This window comes from Drosophila virilis, chromosome 3 (genome assembly GCF_030788295.1).
Source record: "Drosophila virilis strain 15010-1051.87 chromosome 3, Dvir_AGI_RSII-ME, whole genome shotgun sequence".
In the NCBI taxonomy this organism is placed as follows: Eukaryota; Metazoa; Arthropoda; class Insecta; order Diptera; family Drosophilidae; genus Drosophila; species Drosophila virilis.
The window spans coordinates 24,608,676-24,629,517 of NC_091545.1; the positions used below are offsets into that span (position 1 = coordinate 24,608,676).

The window sequence follows — 20,842 nt, forward strand, 5'->3', positions numbered from 1 at the left end:
ACAGCAAAAACAACGTGAATGAAACTTTACCTTATTTGTTTCGCGTTGGCCAGAGCACGTCAACCCCCTCCCCCCTTCCGCTCTGCAGCATAGTTTGAAAATACAAAATGGCAACAATAACCGAAAAATGCAAGCGCAACAGAGCCACAAGGAATTAGAAATACCCTCACTGAAGCGCGTAAAGGGGATATTTGGTATTTCAACTCTTTATTTAATAGTTAAATGAATTAAGAAAAAATAGGTTGAGTTCTTTTTAATACTAATGAAAACTCTTGCCAATGAATATTTCCCATTTTTAAAAATATTTATATTTAATGCATTTTCAAGCTAAAGCTTTGTTACCTTTTGTTACTAGTAGAGCATATTTGGTAGAAAGTTTTTGCTTAAGAGTCATCAGTTTGCATTGAACGAGTCGAAACTTTATGGCCCATTGGGAAATGCTTGCGCATATCCGAGTGCTAAACAAAGTGAATTTCTCTGGGGGCTAGGGTATGAAAACGCATTTGTATGGGCTGTCAATGCGCTCAACTGCCACTGCTGAACTACTTTTGATACAGCAGAGGCAACAACGAGTTCCTGAAGCGCCAGTGTTACCCATGCAAAAATGTATTTTGCGTTTTGAGTTCGGAGAATTGTGCAGTGCATGCAGTTTTTTTTTTTTTATATCTGTGTGGGTAAGGCGGCAATAGGCGCCTGCCTCATCGATATCATAAAATATTTAGCTATTTTTCGTATCTCGTTTCGTTTTGTTATTGGCAAATTTGGCATGCGTTTTGGCTAAAATTGGCTTTTGGCCAAGTAAACGAGCGGCAGATACACACGTACGACTACAGACACAAATTGCCCATATTTCTGGCATCATTTTAAGTTTATGAGCCGCCTCTGCCTCTGCCTATCATAGCACCCCCCCTCCCCGCCGTGCAGTTATCGCTTGCAACTTGTGCATTGTGCAGTGCCTCCTAAATTCTCAAAGATATTGGGTTTCATTAAGCCAATATTCGTATATGTAGAGGTGGCCGGACTGGCCAGCATCAGCAGTCAGTGGGTCATTAGATGTTCGTATCGATAGCACAAAATTTGTTTACAAATTTATTTGGCCCACAAATAGCATGAGTATTGGGCTGCTGGGATTTCTGGATTGTGGCTTTAAGTGCCTTTCAGTTGCTGCATTCCTTTGGTGCAATGTTGCAAATTGCAAGTTTGTCTTTTGTTTGAACTAATCGATAAGTTTTCATTAGAATGTAAATTTCTAACAAGTTATTCAAACAGAAACTGAGTCGACTTAAGTGTTTATAAGTCTGCTAGAAGTAAATAAAATGTTTAGCAGATACAAAGAATTCCTTCGCAATTTCAATTGAAATGCATAGAGTACATCGCTTTATTTTATGCTTAGGTGATATATGAAATAAAATGGAACCAAAAGTACTAATCACGGTATTTAAACGACTTTATGCAAGCTTGAAGTCGAAAACCATGCATTTATCAAAAAGTATTTTCTTCTGAACATAGTGCAAACAAATATGCACTAAGCGATAACCATAACCGATGAAAAAATAAATCGATATAATTTAGCTCTGATAAAATATGAGATTAAATAGAGTCAAGAGCTAATTACCGTATTAGCAGGACATTTTACAAGCTTTAAGTCGATGAAGATACATTTATCTATAATTATTTGTATTCCAAACACAGTAGAATCAAATATACACTTAATCGATAACAGTAATCAATTACACCCTTATCGATAACAGAATAATTTAAATGTAAAAAGTGGCTTGATTTATTTTGAATTTAAGTATAATATGGAATAAACCCCACCCAGAAGTACTAATTACGGTATTATACTTAATACAAGCTTAAATTCGAGTATTATTTAACGATAACAAAATCGATAACACATCAAGAGCCGCAGCAATGGCAACACTGCTTTCAAATCAGGAAACATTGTTTTGCCAATGAAACGTCTTTTGATGCACCCATTTCGTTAGCGATATGAACCGTAAACCGTAAGTACTAAGCTGCACGGAGCGACACGTCGTGCAGAAGCTCGTAAGTAATCGATTTGATGGCCTCCATTCAATATATGCACTTGAGCACATTGGCCCATTTCGATAACTACACAGGACTCGCCTTAGTGTGTCATGCGATAAATTCTTGCACTTACCGAACCCCGACTGCCCCGTCAATGTGGACCCAGTTAATACGTACAAAGAGAACGAGAGCGGGCGATCCGGAGGAGCAAGTAAGATAACTTTAAGTTGCAGCCATAAAAAATTGCGAAAGTCACAAATGTTTTATGAAAGTTTCTCATTTTATTTAGCCTTTTATATTATATCAGCGCCCTGTGCATCGACTCGAGACAACTCGGCAACTGCACAAGTTTTTAATAAAAGTTCTGTGTGCAGCTATTGCAATACCCCCCCCCCCCCCCCTCCCCATCAAACCGATGCCAGTATCTAGAGGTATATATACCTCTAGCTACCCTCGGGTGTCAGCTACTCGTACTCCGTTTTTCTGTTCAGAAATTCATAACCGCATTTCTCTCGGCTTCTGGCAAACCGAGCAGCAGGCGCAGTTGTACATACCAATTACTTACATATCGACGATGTGGCTGAGACAATAACTGAGAGCATACCCCTCCCCCCACCCCCTCCCCCCTAGACTGTGGCACAGCTGATGCCGCTTTGGCTTATAATAAGTTTCTGTCTCTGGCACACAATACGAGCAATTCGCACATAGAGAATTGAGCAACGTTTGCCAAGTTCCTTGCAGTTCGCTTCCTTCAATATATTTAATATATAATTCAGTTTTCCTCTTCGATTCGTAGACACTTTAAAATTTGGTTTTCTTTTATTAATGCTGGGCAAAATTGTCCGCGTTTTATTTGCTGTTTACGCGCTCCATTGATGTTTGCCCCTCCATCCACTGTTTAGGCGTGTACATCATTTTTTACGGCCCCTCATCAGCGCAAGGTTAGAAGCTTTGGATTGGAGCTGACGTTGCCGCCGCTGCTTAGTTAGTCCTTCATGGCACTTTGATTGCTCATTTGGCATTTATTTGATGACGCCAGGACAGCCAAGACACGCTGCCGCCTACGCTTCCGCCTCCGCCTGCCTTAAATTATTCATTGTGCGTGCCCCGTCCTGCCTCATCCGCGGCGCCTGCAGCATCTTCAATCTTTAGCTGCTGCTGCTGCCCACGTACAGAACTGCGTTGAGAGCGCTGCGAATTTTTAAAATATTCATGTCCTGCCGCTGGCATCGTTGGCCAAGAAACTCGCTGAAAACATCATCGGACCGGGCACTAACTAAATGTGCGTAATTTTTACCGACAGCGCATTGAAAATATCGCTCACAGCTATCAGACAGCAGCTGTACGTGAGTTTGCAACTTGTCCCGGGCCAGCGTCTCGCGGGGCAGAGAGTCTCAACTCGCATAATATTGGATTTGCCGGCTGGTTTAGCTAGGCAATATATACTGGAAGCCTGCTTATTCTTCTTTTGGGATGAACCAAATTGGATGCGAATGTGGGCAAAGATATTGTAGAAGAAAGCAAGTTCGAGTTTAGCCTACATGTTATAGACAAGAGTTTTCTTCTTCATACTCTGAAATACTTTATAAGTATATATTTATTCCTTTTATCATCCGATAACTTCTCACTACGAAATTATCAAAATTATGTTGTCTTATTTTGTGGAAATTTATTTCATTAATGCCAATACTTTTTTCTGCTCAATCTACTTTTATTTGCATTTTAATTTACTTTTGAAATTTTCCGTCTCGATATATTTCCTTTATTTGCCAGTTTTGGTTCACTCTAATCCACGCATGCGACATCTCGGTGTGCTTGTGCTTTGACATTTCATCTAATTTGTATTTATTGTGCAACAATTTTTTCTTTTTTTTTCAAAATGTGCATAAAATTTACATCTTTTATTAGCGCCAGCCACTCCGAAGAGGAGCCAATAACAAAAAAGCCGCCCAGTTCCTGGACAATTCACACGTTCGCCCGCTGATTGTGGGTAATTTTTATTGATTGTTCGCATCTACGAACATGGCAGATACACGCAGATCTATATGTTGTTATCCGTAGTAATATATATATGTATATATATATATCTGTTGGTATTGAGGTCAATTCGATTTGCGTGGTTAAAAGCTGGCCAGCTACCAGTCAGTCGGGCAGTTGGGCAGTTGGGCAGCTGCATTTGGAGTTGACATTATGCAATTTGATTAAGTTGCATTTAATTGCTTTTGTTGTACAATTATAAATAAATGCAAATTGCTTTGGTTTTGTAGTGTCATTTATATTAATTAATAATGTTACATTTGCGTATTGATGGTACTCTGGCTGTTTGAATCGAATTTGTCATTTCAAATGAACAATGAATACATTTTTCTCCCAATATCGAATTTTAATTGCCAGCAACAATTTCAGTTGCAGGCCCTTATTAGCGCTGCGGCTTTGTCATAAACACATTCAATTTGTCATCGAGAGAAGCTTTAAATTTTAAGAATTTAATATTCTTATTTCTAAATTCGTTTTTAAGAGCCAAATAGATAACTAATTTATTCAAAAATATCTAATGTTTCATTCACATTTATATCAATTTAAATTTGACCAAAAAATACGGTTTGATTCCAAATATGAAAAAACCTGAAAGTAAGAATTTCTACGGGTTTTTTTAATACGCTTGTGTAGACATTTGCCTTTTGTAAATATGTGACTTGAGAAGCTTGTAAATGCAAAGCTTGATGAAAATATCATTAAAACTGAAAGCAAGAATCCACATTTCGACCATGGCAGCTAATGATATAGTGTTCTGATCCGGCCGGCTTAAACTGATGCACTGTCTGCAACAAAAAGAAGGATCTAGGCAAAGCTTTCAAACGAAGAGACTAGTTGGCATAGAAACAGGCAGACAGATATGGCTATAAAATATATAAACTGTTAAAATATATATACTGTTGATCTAGAATATATATACTTTGGAGTATCTCCTGCTATGCGTTACACATTTCATAGAAAACTTATAATACCCTCTGCAAGGGCTATATAAATATATCAAAGTACAAATAACTTTGTGCCCAATCATTCAAACAATCTAACCATTTTTGGTAGATGCCAATTTTGGGTAAAGATCAAATATAGCCCGCATTTTGTATATGAGAATATTTACGGCTAACAATAGCTAACTAACAACAGCTCATAAATACATAAAATATATTTTAAAAGTAAAAGAAAAACAATAGTAAAAAAAGAATATTAATTGCTTAAAAGAAGTAAAGTTTGTGAAATGTCCTGACCAATTGTGTTAGCTTACAACAAGGCAACGCACACGCATAGATATTAAACATTCACATAAGACTTTTATGCCATATCATTCCGAGTAATATAAAATCTTTTAAGAAGCCACCTTTACTTCATAGACTATATAACACTATGAATGAGCATCTGTCATAAAAGTGCTCTGGCTTTCCATTAAGTATTCTTCTCTAGCCCCATATTTGCTTTTAATATCAAGCCATGCACGCACTAAAGTTGCATTTAATATCTTTAATATATATATATAGTGACATATCCATAGTCGCACCCACCCTTTAACATAACTTAGCACATAAGCATAAGCACAATTATAAACATTTCTAATATTGTAAACAAAGAGCCTGGTGATAACATCGACATTGGTCAAGATCAAACTGTCCCCCTTTGGTAGACATAAACAATTCACCCTAAATATCACGCCACTGTCAATGTTCCCATCAGAGTACTATCCCACGCATAATTGCTGACGCAGCTCAAACTTCACTCAATTTTGACTCAAACTCTCTCAAAGCGAAGTTTGCTAAGCGACCGCAACAGTTAGATAAATCAGTTCATATTCGGGAAGCAAATCTGAATGTACTCAACAAAAGTAGCCGTTAAGTGAAAATAATAAATTGAAATATATTTTTTTATAGTAACCTAACGTGTAAAACTTAATTGGCGCAGCCGGTAGGATACGTCGGGAAAAATTAAAGATCGCTAAAGGATAATTAATTCCCAGATCTAACGCACAATCGCGACCGAAAGTGTTGTCGGAGTGTAATAAAAATTTTCTCGAATACGTATCCGCACAAGAACCTTCGGGTCATTAGTAGCTTAATAATATTGACCCTTTGGGCAATAAAGCTACTACAGTTAATAACGACTGGCTTTGCATATCGTTTGATCCCTGCAATACGTTATTACTGAGTCTTTTTAAGACACACACACAAAAAAAAAAAAAAACATTTACACAATAATCCATCACAAACTTTAACTTAAAATAAAAGTGCAAAATCAAAGAACAATAAAGTTCAAACCTACAAACTCAAAACTATTCAAAAAAAAGTGTATTACACCAAGATGACAATGGAATTATCAGAACAACACCTCAACCAGGCCCTTTCACAACTTAGACAGGTGCCAAGCTTTGACGGATCAACGGATCAACTAAACGCCTTCATTAAAAGGATAGATTACATCCTACACCTGTATCCAACCCGAGATGTTAGACAACATAGCATCTTATACGGAGCCATCGAATTGCAAGTCACAGGAGATGCTCAGAGAATATCACAAAGGACAGCAGCCAACACTTGGCAGGAGCTGAGAAACGCATTGATTGAAGAATACAAAGTGCAGACACCATTTGAAGAACTCCTTCGACGCTTATACAACACGAATTACCAAGGAAACGTCCGTAAGTTCATCGAGGAGCTCGAGAATAAATCTTTTGTTATTTTAAATAAGTTAGCACTAGAAAATATACCTAGCAATACAACCCTTTATACAAATGCTATGAATAACACAATCAAAGATGTTATTACAAAAAAATTACCAGATAGGCTTTTCATGATGTTAGCCAGACACGACATTACGTCGACACAAAAACTAAAGCAAGTAGCTCAAAGAGAGGGATTATATGAAAATAGCGTTACTGAAAAACCTAAAAATAATAATGTTCAGGGAAATCCAAATAACAATCGTAGGAACATGGGAAATTATCAGCAAAATGCTAACCCAACCACCATTTCAAGTGGTTATTCCAACACAAATCAGAGTTATCACGCACAAAATAAACAGCACAATAAGTCCGAAGACAATCAGAAAGCTCACCACGAGTTCCAACAGAAATTAAGTCAAGGTAGATACCAAAATCCCTTAAACTACCAAAATCAGTCCCATTCACGCTTGAATGCACCAAACCCTCCGACTAAACGTCAAAGAGATAGTAACAGTGGGCAGATGAAAATGGATACATCCGAAAATTTTCATCAGCAAGCCTCGGAACAAACAGAAGAAATCCATTCATAAAATTGATTATGAATGACGAAGTTCTAAAATGTGTCATCGACACAGGTTCAACCATTAATCTAATGAAAACTAACCGCTTAAATTTTCCAGTTTACAACGAAACATTAAAGGTTCACACCATAAATGGTGTTATTGAATTAAAACAAAGTATACGATTAGGAGCAAGCAAAATTTGTCCGAGCAAACAAAAATTCTATATTCACGACTTCTCAGAGCATTATGATGTTCTGATTGGGAGAGAATACCTTGAGGCATGTCAAGCAAAAATAGACTATGCACAAGGATCCGTAACCTTAGGAGAATTTAACTTTTGTTTTAGATATAATGACGAAGAGGTCGAAGAGGACATGACCGCACAAGAGTGCCTTGATCCACCCTCAACAGAGGACAGACCATTTAACTTCGCTATAAATAATGAATTAATAGAAAACAATGAGTTTAGGCTAGAGCACCTAAACTCAGAAGAAAAAGAAAAAATAAAAAAAGTTTTACATGAATTTCGTGATATCCAGTACCATGAAGGTGACAATTTGACTTTCACTAGTACAATTAAACACAAAATTCTAACAAAACATGAGGACCCAATTTACAAGCGTCCATACAAATATCCTCAAATATACGATGAGGAAGTAAATAAACAAATAAGCGATATGATAAAACAAAATATCATACGTAAATCCAAATCCCCTTACTGCTCACCAGTAATAATCGTTCCAAAGAAAAACGATGCATCTGGAAAGCAAAAATTCCGGTTAGTCATAGATTACCGCAATCTCAATGAACTAACTATTAATGATAAATACCCTATCCCGATCATGGATGAAATATTAGACAAACTTGGAAAATGTCAATATTTCACAACCATTGATCTAGCCAAAGGCTTTCACCAAATCCAAATGGATCCTGGTTCAATACCCAAGACCGCATTTTCGACTAAACATGGCCATTACGAGTACACTCGCATGCCATTTGGTCTTAAGAATGCACCTGCAACGTTCCAACGTTGTATGAACAATCTCTTAGAAGATTTAATTTTTAAGGATTGTCTGGTCTACTTAGACGACATTATTATTTTTTCCACTTCATTGGAGGAACACATTTTGTCGCTACAAAAGGTATTTAAGAAGCTTAGAGAAGCTAACTTAAAACTACAGTTGGATAAATGCGAGTTTATGAGAAAAGAAACTGAATTTCTCGGTCACATCATCACAACTGAGGGTATAAAACCAAATCCCAACAAGATACAAGCAATTGTCAAATTCCCAATTCCAAAAACCCCAAAAGAAATTAAATCATTTCTAGGATTATGTGGTTTCTATAGGAAATTTATACCAAATTTCGCTAATATAGTAAAACCATTAACACTTAAATTAAAAAAGGGAGCAAAAATCAATATAAAAGACAGAGACTACGAACTAGCGTTTGAAAAGCTAAAAGTACTCATAACATCCGACCCAATTTTAATATACCCTAACTTCGAAAAACCATTTTCATTAACTACAGACGCGAGTAATATGGCAATAGGGGCCGTCCTTTCGCAAGAGCATAAGCCTATATGCTATGCAAGTAGAACTCTCAACGAGCATGAGTTAAATTATTCAACGATTGAAAAAGAATTATTAGCAATCGTTTGGGCCACTAAATACTTTAGGTCCTATCTCTTTGGTCGACAATTTCAAATCCTTAGTGATCACAGACCACTCGTCTGGTTAAATAATATGAAAGAACCTAACATGAAATTACAAAGGTGGAAGATCAAGCTAAATGAGTTTGATTTCCAAATTAAATACGTCCCAGGAAAAGAAAATTATGTGGCAGATGCTCTGTCCAGAATTCAATTAAACGAAAACTTCTTAGGCGAAGATACAATTAGCACAAGAGCAACAATACATAGTGCTCAAGAAGACAACAGTAACCATTTACAAATCACAGAAAGACCACTTAATTATTATAATCGACAAATAGAATTTGAAAAAGGAACCGAGAACGAAACAAAAGTTACGAATTACTTTCACAAAACCAACATAAAAATTACGTACAAAGACATGACTAATACGCATGCCAAAGAATTAATAAAAGAATACTTATGCACAAAGAAAAGTGTGCTATACTTCCACAACGAAGCAGATTTTCCAATTTTTCAAGAAGCCTACTTAGAAATAATAAGTCCGAATAATTCAACAAAGGCAATGAAAACTAGTACAAAATTAATAGACCTTCAAACATACGCAGAATTCAAAGAATTAATATTAAAAAAGCACAAAGAATTATTACATCCAGGAATTGAAAAAACTATCAATTGGTTCAAAGAAACCCACTATTTCCCAGATTATCAAAATCTAATTCAAAATCTAATAAATGAATGTGAGATTTGCAACATCGCAAAAACAGAACACAGAGATACAAAATTAACTTTCGAAATAACTCCGGAAATCGCTAATATCCGAGAAAAATATGTAATGGATTTTTACATAGTAGGAGATAAACAATTTTTATCTTGCATTGATATCTATTCAAAATTTGCATCATTAATAGAAATAAAAAGTAGAGACTGGCTAGAAACCAAACGAGCTATATTACAAGTGTTCAACCAAATGGGTAAACCCATCGAAATAAAGGCAGACAAAGACTCAGCTTTTATGTGCACAGCTTTACAATTATGGCTAAAATCAGAAGCAGTAAATATTAATATAACCACTAGTAAAAACGGTATATCCGACGTAGAACGATTTCATAAGACAGTTAACGAAAAACTAAGAATCATTAACAGCGACTCAGACGTCGAAAATAAACTTACAAAATTTGAAACTATACTCTACACGTACAATCATAAAACAAAGCACAAAACGACTAACAGAACACCAGCGGACATATTCATATATGCAGGTACACCAGAGTATGACACTCAAGCTAATAAAGAAAAACTAATAAATAACCTCAACAAAAACCGAAGAAACTTTTAACAATTTAATTGAACAAAGTAAAGAATTCAATAACCTTATACAAATCGAATACCTAGTAGAAAAATTAAACAGAGAAATAAACGGCTTAAAAATAGCCAAACGTAGCAAAAGAGGTTTAGTTAACATAGTAGGAACAGCATATAAATACTTATTTGGAACATTAAATCAAGAAGACAAAGCAGAAATTGAACAAAAAATAAGCAACTTAGCAGAAAACAGCGTTCAGGTTAACGAATTAAATTACATAATAGAAGCTATAAACAAAGGAATAGAAATCATGAACGAACTAGATCAAGAGAAACAAAAAGGAAAGAAATTAGATATCCTTATATTTAACTTACAACACTTTACAGAATATATAGAAGACATTGAGATGGGAATGCAGCTCACAAGATTAGGAATTTTTAACCCAAAATTACTAAAACATGACTATTTGTTGCATGTTAATTCTGAGAAATTGTTGAATACAAAAACTTCCACTTGGTTTAAATCAGATACAAACGAAATACTGATAATATCCCATATTCCTCGAGAAATAATAAAAAGCCCGGTATTCGAAATAATTCCATACCCGGATGAAAATAATAATATTTTGACAGAAATAGCTCATGAAAAATATTTTACCCAAGATAAAAAAGTTTATAGCAGAGAAACAAAAAAATTAATTAATAATGAATGTTTAACAGGAATTTTAAACCAAATAACATCAGAATGTAGTTATACTAAAATTTTGCAAAATTTTCAAATCAACTACATAGAACCAAATATAATTTTAACTTGGAATTTACCAAAAACTATATTAAACCATAATTGTATAAATAACGAAATAACAATAGAAGGAAACAATATAATAAAAATCTTTAATTGTTCATTGCAAATTAATGAAATTTCAATTTCAAACAATATGTTAGATTATACTCAAAGCATTTACGTAAGCAATGATGTTATAAAATTAGAACCACTTTCGTTTGTACAAACGAAACAAATTATAAATGCACATACAAAATTTAACAATGTATTCCAGATAATTACAATAACCATATTTGTAATCATATTAATAAGTTTAACACTGTATTTGACATATAAGTTCAAAAGCATACCTAAGAAATTAATTATAAAATATAAAAAACCCAAAGTAGAAGAAACACCTACAATAATAGGAGATATACCAATTGTAAAAGAAGAAAATGTTACACTATATCCAAACTTAAACACCTGAGGACAGGCACTTTTCTAATGGTTGGGGGAGTGACATATCCATAGTCGCACCCACCCTTTAACATAACTTAGCACATAAGCATAAGCACAATTATAAACATTTCTAATATTGTAAACAAAGAGCCTGGTGATAACATCGACATTGGTCAAGATCAAACTGTCCCCCTTTGGTAGACATAAACAATTCACCCTAAATATCACGCCACTGTCAATGTTCCCATCAGAGTACTATCCCACGCATAATTGCTGACGCAGCTCAAACTTCACTCAATTTTGACTCAAACTCTCTCAAAGCGAAGTTTGCTAAGCGACCGCAACAGTTAGATAAATCAGTTCATATTCGGGAAGCAAATCTGAATGTACTCAACAAAAGTAGCCGTTAAGTGAAAATAATAAATTGAAATATATTTTTTTATAGTAACCTAACGTGTAAAACTTAATTATATATATATATATCTATATATAGTTCGCATCTTCGCTCTGAAACGGCTGTGAAGCCTGTTTAAATCGGGCTTGCCTGTTTCATAGGTTGTGTACGACTATCGTTTGAGTATATTTTATACCCTAAAGTGATTTCACTCGCACTACTCACTTATTAAAATGCCCTCCGCCCCCCCCCCTCGTACGCCACGCCCACCTATGGAAATCCCTCTCCGCGACGCTCACTTGGCAGCCTTTCAACGTAAATTACCATAATTCGCGCTTTCAAAAGGCGCACACTTAACCTTTAATTAAGATACTCGAAACTTTTCAATATTCAGCGCCACTGTATGCAACGGCGCCGCATTGGCGCCGCATTTTCTTTACCCACACACGCCCCCCTCCCCCTTTTACACAGCGCCAACGGGCTTCCCTTTTGACATGCACACACACACACACACACACACGTGAATTTGCTGCATTTTGCCATAACGAAATTAACGCCACGTCTGCTGCGCTGCAAAGTATGCAACATAAATTTGTGCGCCGTGCCAATAAAAATAATTGAAGCAAAATGCGCGGCACATGAGCTAGCACGACGGAGACGTCAGCGGGGGCGGTGGTAGTTCGACTCCAATGAGGCGCCAATAAGACTCCAATGGCAATTTTACTTTTATTGCCTGCCGCTTGACGTTGCTGCCGCCTTTTAAGTGGCTGGCTCTTTGTTGTGGGCGCTGCTTATTGCCCCAATTGTTGTTGTTGTTGTTGTTGTTGTTGTTGCCTGTTGTTGCCTGTTGTCATGCCCATCCATCCAACGCGAACGCTCACTTGTGCTTGTTTTCATTTCCGCTGCGCTTATCACATTATTGCAAGCTCATTGCCGGTTTCTCTTTTGATTCCCTTTTTTTTTCTGCTATTGCTATCAGTCAAGTTGACTTTGGCTTTTCCTTTGTGACGTCACGGCAGCGCGTCTCTGTTGCATTTGTGCCATGCTTTGCCATATCATTCATAGAGCTGCTCATAACTTACTTTAATAAGAACTTTAAGATAACTGTCAGTCATATTTTTAAATAGATTTTCGTTGTTCTTAAAAATAGAAGGGCACTGAATAATTCTCAGAATTGCTTTAAAGGCAGCTTTTCCCAGAAGCCGTTTAAAGCAGTCAGGCAAACAAATTTATAATCGATTTCTCGATGGTCTTTACAGCATCGCAAAGTCAATTCGAAAGCCCCAAACCAGTCGGAAAATGTACGAAAAAAGCTGTCAAAGTGTCGACTGCTTAAGGGTTTCGAGCAACGAGCTTCCAGCTTAGCGGAACATTTTGCATAGAACATTAATAAATAATTTGGTTTGTGTGAATGATTTTCATATAAATCCCCGTCCAGGAGTCGTTACTGTGTCCCTGTGTGTGTGTGTGTGTGTGTGTGTGTGTGTGTGTGTGTGTGTGTGTGTGTGTGTGTGTGTGTGTGTGTGTGTGTGTGAGTTGTCCTGTGTGTAACGTTTGTCTACTTTGCAGCTCATGTAATATTCATGATTATTTGAAATTTGCGCTTCGTTATCCTTTATCCTTTTTATGTGCAGCTCGCACACACACACACACACACACACACACACACAGACACACGACAATCATATGTTAACGCGTCCGGGCGCCTTCTGTGTTTGCACAGATATACACGAATACAAACACACTCAAGCACACACACACGCACAGTCTCGGAGGGGTGCATGTGAATGGAAAGTCCTTGCATATCATCAGCCTTTAGTCGCCAGCTAACGTAATCGGTTTTCAGTGCCACAGAGAAGCTCGCCTGGGGAATTCCAGCGGCGGCATTGATAGCAACTCAGCTCGGCCCAGCTCCGTTCATCAATGTGGCCCTAACAAACTGTTGCGTTACCTTCAGCCCCTTCAGCCGAACGTCGACAACTGTCTCTTGGCTGCGTTTTTATTTGTCACACGTTTGACGGCGCCATATTGTCAATACACAGACAGGCGTGTGTGTCTGTGTGTGTGTGTGTGAGTGGGAGAGGGGGACACTTCCGTTTCAGCGCTTATCAGTTGTCGCTTCGCGTTTGTTGTTGGCGGCTCCCTTGGCGCGGGCTTTTTGCAGCAAGTTTATGCAACGGCAAACGAGCAATGCGCAACGTGCAACGTACAACGTGCAACGTGCCACTTCTAACGGTGGCAAAGTCAACGGCTTTTGTTAGAACTTAGGGCGCCTGCCGCGCTTGGATGTGGATTGTGGGCGTGTCCCCACCGTCTGGCTGCATTGCGATAAAATTGTGTATGGCAACTTCAACAAGTGAAGCGCTTCACGCGGCAAGTTTGTTGACAAACTGAAAAACAATTATGATTGATTGTTCAACACTGGCAAAAGATTGCCGGCATGAGAGGTGTGTCTCGGAATACTTGCCAGATAGCCGGCAAAACTTGTGCCACCTAACTTCAAATTGTCTGCATAGCTCGTCAGGCCACTGCTTAGAAGCTAGTTCCTAAAGTAAGCTAAGAAAACTTCAAAAGATAACTTATACCGATATTTAACAACACTGTTTTTGAAAGTAATTATGCAAATACGTTAAGGAGAGAGAGATAGACATGCAGTTGATGTTGAAGTTGTGCATGATATTCTACCTAATTTAAGGAATTGTTAATTAAGCTAGGCAAAATGAATTAATTACTTTGACATTGACATAGGCTTCAAAATATATTTAACAACACTGCTATTAACAGTTATTGTGCAGATTCAATAGAGAGATGTATTCTATGTAAGGAACTAGTTCATTGGAATTCAATAATTCCAAGTTAACTTGGTTAAATGAATTAAAGAGCCACTTTTACTTTAACTTGAACTTTAAAAGATATTTAACAAGCCTGTTATTTATTATAACTATGCAAATAAGATACTGATTTCCGAGCTGATAAGCCCAAACAGCTGGCATAGCTCATCGAATCGAGCTCCATTCAATGCATTTGCCTTTGTCTTACTCGACACGCAATTCCTTTAAGCCCAAGCCCTATTCCTGTTGCTACAATCTTTATCAAGCCAAACACGCCGCATCTCCAGCATATCCTTTATAACAACACATGTTAACCCAAAAAAAAAAATAAAAAGGATACAACAAAATGCCGTCAGTTGTTGCCGCCGCTGCCGCAGCCGCTGCCGGAGATAGCTGTTTAAGCCAATTTGTAAACCATCAAATCGCGTTAAATGCGCTTTTCCGGTCTATGTCGATGGTGCACGGCGGGCCCCTCGGTATCAGCTAAAAAATCTCTCATTGTTATTGTTTTCTTTGCTAAACGGAAACGGTTAGGCACCCCTCGCAAAAGGCACTCAGTGCACGGCTCGGTAAGCGCATCCTTTGCGACTCTCTTGTATTCTTTATTTTCCCTTTTTTTTGTTTTTCTCTCTGTCTGTGGTAACTGCTTTTGCACCTCAGATCGAGCACAGGTATGCGAGGATTCATTGACATATGTATATGCGTATTTGTGTTCGCATTGGCAGCAATCGTTTGGCGCTGCTTTTTCATCTCTCGGCTGGCTTATTCATATTGATTTGTTTGCCTTTTGGCTATACTTTGTGTTTGTGTGAGAAGAGGAAATTGAAAAGGGGCCGGCCAGAGAGGGCCAGTGAGGGCAGACAACTTCAATGGCTCATGCGAGTTATGCAAACGCTATTCAATTATCGATCCCGTAAAGCAGATTGTCACCAACTTTGCCTTCCATTCTTTGACCTCATATTCAACTCGCCAGCGACTTCCGTTGCGGTGCATTCAACCGAAACATGAATTGACCGGGCCAGACCGAGCCGAGCCGTGGCCAATGCGTCCGTACGCATAAGGTAAAAACCCTGCTCATTCCCTCTCACTCATTAAATGCCTAAAAAATGAGCGAGTAATTTACGAGCTGTTTGTCAACAATGTCCACAATAGAGTCCAGTAAACGACTTTGTATTATTCTTTTTTATATATTGAAAAGAAGGAAACCAAATTAAAACTGGAACTGAAACGGGAACGGGAACGAGAACGGGAACTGGGGCGTAATGAGGCGTTTGATCATTTCCGTTCAATATTGAATAAATTTAACTAAGCCGCAGGATTTTAACATACAAATCGTATTACTGTCATTAGTCGAGACAGCGAGCCATATATCTTACTTTATTATGATTTGAGCTTAAAAAAAACAGAGCTGAGGGGGTTTTGGTTCAGGAAGAGAGAAACTAAGAGAAACTTTCCTATAAAAAACATCTTGATTTTTATATATTTTAGTAAATGAAATCAAATCACAGGCAGAAGGCAGCATCTCCAGCACCATAAAATATATATATTCTTGATCAGAATCAATAGCTGAATCGATCTAGTCATATCTGTCTGTCTGTCCGTCTTTTAAAAGCTAGATTTACCAAATTTCGCACATGGCTTGTGCAGTTGGTGTTAGTAGCAGAGGGTTTAGGGTATATCCTAGTCGGAAATTCCCGACTAGAACACACTTACTTTATTCTCTATATTCGTCTCCCAGCTTGTTGATTAAATATGTTTATATAGTTTCCGCTTAGTCAAGCTCTAGACCTTCGGAGATTATTCGTTCATAGACCCAAACAGGTGTACAAAAGTCCAAAGAACTTATTCATGTGCTATAATTAAATGCACAAAGGAAGTAAGAGCAAAAGTGTGTTATGCGCGACTACGTTATACCCTTGCCCAAGTTATATGATAAGAGAATTTATATAGTTTCAAATTCATATATATAGTATACAGCATTTCTGCATAGTCAATAAATTCTGGCCAGAGACAAGTCGAGACAGAGACAGGTCTGTTTCCAAGCGAGCCAATAAGTTATAGACCTCTACGTATATATAGACTCTGGCCAGTGTCTGTGTTTACCGGCTTGGCCACAATACAAACAACGATGACGTTGTATTAAAGCGTGTTCAACTGCATGAATCGTTGTAAAATCGTTGACTTAAGAGCTGTCCAAAAGGTTAACAACACAGCCGGGCTAATCAACATGACTCGCAAACGAATGCAAAGTACAATATAAGATAATCCACGTTGATTTTGTGGAAATTCCAGAGATAGGCAAATTACACAGCACAGCGCATAGTTAACTGATAGATTTACATGCCAGACTGGCGGCATTTTATCACAATTGTGCAATTTGTGTATCATTATAAGTTCTACCATGTCTTTTGGCCAGACTTGCCGGCGCTCGAATCACTTTGAACAGACTTCACTGTAGCTCGGTGGGCGAGACATCATGTGAGCTGCGTGTGAATCCCATGACTAAGTTCGCTGAGTGTTGCTCTGTGCCAGTTTTATATGTTTTTTTTATTTTTTTTTTTAGCAAGATTATTTAACGCATGCGCAACCAGTTACCAGTTTGCACCTGTTGATTATTTTAAGCTGACACCGTCAAAAAAAAAAACAAAAGCCACTTTTCAGAATGTATTCAAAATACATATTTTGGCCCCCTTTTTTGTTATGGCCATGACTTGCGCAACAACTGTTTCTACCGGGGTTGCTTCTGTTGTTATTGCTGTTGTTGTTGTATTTGTTGTTTTTGTTGTTGTTGTTGTATTTGTTATTGCGTCCAATTTGATTAATGCGTCTGTTCAGAGTTCAAGAGTCTAATTGACGACTCCAACTGGATTTGAGTATATACAGCACGGACACAACCCAAAAAACGCTCAGTGGTGAATGTGTTACACGCAACATGCAGTGTAGGTGAAATGGTTGCATTTAATGCTTGAACCCCACCTGAATTTATGCGTGTACCCACTTGCCTAGTGTTGAACAACTTCCATTTAGGACATACATGGAATTATGCGTACTAAAGACACGAACCCCTCCTGATCTCCCTTTGGTGAATTTATAGCGTGGACAAACTATCCTCGTGTTGAATAACTGACATTTAGGACATACATGGAATTATGCGTATTAAAGACGCGAACCCCTCCTGATCTCCTTCTGGTGAGTTTATAGCGTGGACACACAATCATTGTGTTGAACAACTGTCATTTAGAACATACGTGGAATTATGCGTAGATTCAACAGCAGATAATTTAAATTAGAACCTTTTATGACACGTTCTAATCTCGGAATCAAAACACTTTATTTATTTGCCAGCTAATTGCTTTAACTAAAACCAGTTATAGCCGAGCAATGCTGATACTTACAGCAATTTTGCGGTTTGTTTAATTCTCACATTTTACATTTTCGTGCACATATTTACACAATCGCAAAAGTCAAATACTGGCAAGCAAAATGCAATCAATGATGCGGGTGATGCGGCCCATAAATATGACATACATATATTACGAGTGCTACTTAGCACATATTTATAATGCTTTGCTCCATTTGATATACGCCAAATGGCAGTGCGGCATTTAAGTTGTCAAGATAATAAACGACACTTCAGATAAGCATCCATTGCCATAGAATGCAGCCCACTCGCAAATCATGCGAATTTCACACAGAATCTGTTTCAGTCGCCTTATCTGGCCACTCAAGACTAGGCACACTATGTGGGTTAAGAGCCCACTGTACTAATAGTACTAATGCCTGGCAATAAAATTCATAGTTCATATACAAGTTAAATGACAAATAGAAAGATAGTTTTATATTCCAACGACTAAGATAGATTGCGCAATGAATATGCTTAGCATTAAAACGTGTTAACTGAATTTACCATAAATATAGGGTATTCCCTTACTACTTAGAACCTTTTTTCAATTCCCCATTTGCTCTAAAGCCCATTACGTTTATTAATTAGCTCTGAGTGCGCTCTCAAAACAAGTTGATGGTGTTTTTTAGTGTAATGTAAACTAATTTACATGCACTCTACATTGCATGCAAAGTGTGGCATTTATTATTATTATTTATATTACAAACAAACTTAAAGAATCTGATATCATTATTTTAAATAGAAGAACAGTTCAATACCCTTCTAGGAATATAGTAAACGGCACGATTTGCGACCAAGAGCTCACATGAATGCAATTTCAAAACAAAAGATGAAACAAGCTCTTAAACAAAAAACCTAGTTCCTATAGCAATAGATACAGATACATGTATATATAGATAGACGACAAGCCTGACCGATGCGCCTGATATAGGCAAATGTGCTGCCCATAGTCCTTTCATGCATTCCATATCTTTAAAGTGGCATAAAATGAAGCTCTCTCTCTTTCTCTCTCTGGTGCTCGGACAAGCCTCTGCATGGATGGTGTCGCATGAAGTTGCCCAGGGGATGGGAATGCAATCGATTACATATGTATTTATGCCACGTGCAAATGATGTTCAGTTTAAAGTACTATAATCAATCGAGCGACAAGCTAATAACTCAAATCATGTGTTATTAAGCTGTGTAGAATGTTAATTGATTTGGGCCGCAGAACAGACGAGAGAGAAGGATAAACATATACCCTGTAAACGTGCAAGCTGGCACATTCGTTTACCTGGTCAGACTTGAGTATACCCTTTACAACACATTGTTTGTACAGGGTATTACAAGAACTGAATTTATAGCCAACTAACTGAGTCGAGTCTATTTTGGATTTATGCTGGCCATAATGAAAACAACCTACATTTAACTCTCTGTGGCATAAAGTTGGCAACAGGCAACAACGAAAAAAATATGCACAAAGAGTGGCGCGAACAATTGCGAATACACGAAACGAGTGCTTCGAGTGTGCAGTGAGTGTAATTGTGAGTATCGAGCATGAATGCGAGTGTGATTGTGATTTTGATAATCGTTATGGGCACGCCTTTGTTGACATTATTATGCAATTGCATTTAAGCGATGCCACAATTTGCATGCAACAATGCAACGTGCCGCATTGCTCGCATTATCAATGTTGCAGCCACAAATTGTGCAAATAATCAAACGGAATTTTGAATATAAATTTCAACAAAATAATTAAATGCAAATTTTTATAAACATGACCAAGGCGAGTATGCACAACTGCCAGATACCCAAAATATAAATAAATAAATATCAAATGCAAAGATTTCCAACTAGACATTCATAAAGTTGAGCAGACAAATAAAGTCATGGGCATAAAAAATCAATTTAGTTGCAATAGAACAATTTTGTATATTTACTTACACTTTTAGACAATGCAGGGTATTAGCACAAGAATTTCTTTGCGGCTCAATGGCATTCGACTGTAGAAAATTATCCGTGAAATTTGCAACTTCATATAAATGCAATTAATTGCAAATGATATGCACAATTTAAGATTCCGCCTGAGGGATTCTGACACACATTCCCGATCTGAATGGGCCACACATTGTTCTCACTGGGCAGAGAGAAAACAGGGTATTGTTAAAAAAGGTGAACTAATTAAAAAATTCAACTTCAAGTAACATTTGAAAATGCATTTAAAAGAAATAGTTACAAAGTGTTTGCTGTCAAAGAAAATTACAAATATGGGCAACAAGAAATGTCGCCTCGCTTAGTCGTTGCTATCGGCACAATTTGCACTCTTTTGTTGCCCTAGCACAGGGTATTATGCCTTGTCTGACTCAATATGTAACATGTCTGCTCAAAATAGCAAAGCAGCCTTTCTTCGACCTAGTTGTCGTACGAGTTGCTTTGTGATCTCTTTTGGAATGGATCAGTACCTTCTGATCTCTACCAAGCGTATCGAACATAAGACTCTATTCTTCCTTGTAGGCGCTTAAAGCTTTACGAAACAAATAAATATAGCTGTCGCTTGGTTTCCAGTCAAGACAAGATTTTGGTAGAGTTTACATGCCTCTAAGCCTGTGACCTTTTGGTAACAGTATCATGCCTGGCCTAAATGTCATTTTGCAATCTACAAATAGATATATATTTACACTACCCTAAACAAGAAATTGCTTGATGTACGTAGCGTCAATTTAACTTTTGGTTGTAAATATTT

The 20,842-nt window shown here is 37.4% G+C and overlaps 2 protein-coding genes across 4 annotated transcripts in view; one reads left to right on the top strand and one right to left on the bottom strand.

The window, feature by feature from the left end:
• The window catches only part of RhoGAP71E (Rho GTPase activating protein at 71E), a 79,943-nt gene that overhangs the window by 12,884 nt on the left and 46,217 nt on the right, over window positions 1–20,842 (bottom strand). The window lies entirely within an intron of this gene.
• Window positions 1–20,842, top strand: part of comm3 — a 42,856-nt gene that overhangs the window by 777 nt on the left and 21,237 nt on the right. The gene's annotated exons all lie outside the window — the stretch shown is intronic.